The sequence below is a fragment of the Myotis lucifugus genome, unplaced genomic scaffold (genome assembly GCF_000147115.1).
Source record: "Myotis lucifugus unplaced genomic scaffold, Myoluc2.0 scaffold_467, whole genome shotgun sequence".
Lineage (NCBI taxonomy): Eukaryota > Metazoa > Chordata > Mammalia > Chiroptera > Vespertilionidae > Myotis > Myotis lucifugus.
Window position 1 is genome coordinate 223,144 of NW_005871515.1, and position 1,621 is coordinate 224,764.

General features: G+C 61.8%; 1 protein-coding gene across 1 annotated transcript in view; it reads right to left on the reverse strand.

Annotated features, from left to right (window-relative positions):
* Nucleotides 1–750, reverse strand: part of LZTS1 (leucine zipper tumor suppressor 1) — a 51,940-nt gene extending 51,190 nt beyond the window's left edge. The window contains exon 1 of the mRNA XM_014445606.2: nt 582–750. The gene's annotated coding sequence lies outside the window, so the exon portion shown is untranslated. The remainder of the gene's footprint in view (nt 1–581) is intronic.
* Between the last annotated feature and the right edge of the window lie 871 nt (nt 751–1,621).

The following is a 1,621-nucleotide window of genomic DNA, read 5'->3' on the forward strand; positions in this document are numbered from 1 at the left end:
TCTCTTGAGATGATCTAGCTCTGTCATCAACCCCCTCTCTATCTACCTCATCCCCTCTGACATACTCCTCCAGGGAAATACTCCAAACCTCTAACTGCACCAGTGTCCCTGCCCCTGATGCGGACACAGCCCATCACCAAAGTTCAGAAGGCCAAGTTCAGGGGCCAGGCTTCAGCTGTCAAACCCTCTGTCTGGGGCCAGGGCCCCTCCAGCCTCACCATCACCTCTGGCTTCCTCATCTCCACACCAGTGTCACCCAACACTTATGTCTATCAGATTCGGGGCTGGGAGTAGATACACCCCGTCTGCGGGAGACAGAGATGAAGGCAGAAGGACAGACATACCATTCTCTCCTCTGGGCTGGGACCAGCCAGCAGACCCACCCTGGCGGAGGCGAGACCCTGACAGTTACGCACAGAGACAAAGACACCTAGACAGACTTGGCACAGACAGACAAAGACCGACGGACGCGCGGACGCGCAGCACCCCTCGGGGAGCGCGGGGTCCCCGGAACCTGGGCGTCCTCCGTGGCAAAAGACCCTTATGGAAGGGAGCGAGACCCCGCGTTCACCTCTCCTTACCTGCCCCCGCGCCTCGGGCTGACTTGAGAATTATTTTTCAGGGGTTCTGCAGTTTGTTTTCGTCCCTCTTTCCTCAGAGGTGCGGGGTGGCTCTGGCTCCCGGGACGAGGCAGGCGGAGAAACTTCGGCCGCTCCTCCCGCGCGCTGCCCGCCACCCGCCCGCTCCCAGCGCGCCTGCCTCTGCGCGGTGTCCCGGAGCCGCGGGCGAGGAGGCGGGAGGAGCCGCAGGAGGGGCGGGGCGGGGCGAGACTGGCACTTCTCATTGGCCAGGCCTGGTATGGGCGGAGCCTCGGGTGGAGCTGGGCGGGGCCGGAGCCGTGGCCGGCGCCGCTCATTGGCCGGGGCGGGGCAGAGTCGCGGCAGACGGGGCGGGGCCGGTCATTGGTCGGAGCAGGGCGGGGCGGGACTAGCGCCGGCGCCGCTCATTGGCACAGGCGTGGCCCGCAGCCCCGCCCTCCCCGCTCCGGGGCCTTTGTTTCTGGCTGACAGCTGGGGCTGCTCGCGACCTCCAGGCTCCTGGGCGTCCCTGCGGGAGCGGGGTCCCGGGCCCCCATCTCCCCGCTCTCACGTCCAGCAACACCCGCCGAGCGGCCTTGCCTGCCCGGTCTTTCTCTCCTCCCTTTCTCCCAATGTTCCCATCTTGCTCTTCTCCCCTCCCTCTTTCTTTTCATTACCTGCACTCCGTTCTGACTCCAGGTTTCCTTTATCCATTCCTTCTCTTTCTCCTCTTCTCCGTATTTGCCATCTTCGTTATCACCCCTTCGTATTCACTAGTATCCCTTTACAAGGTTTCCTCACTCCAAGCCCCAAGTCCCGCCAAAAGGCTGTATTTCTAGGTTCAGAGACTTGACCAGCAGCCTGGTGAGGGGCACTGCTTCCCCAGGCCAGGATTACAGACCGGAACCCAGAGCACTGGCGCTCTTACTCCCAAGACATTTCAAAGGCAAACTTTTTCAGTTCCCTCCCAGGGACTGCGTTTCAGGGAAAAGCTGAGGCCTGTTTCAAGTTTACAGCTATTAATTTCACCCAGTACCTTTCTA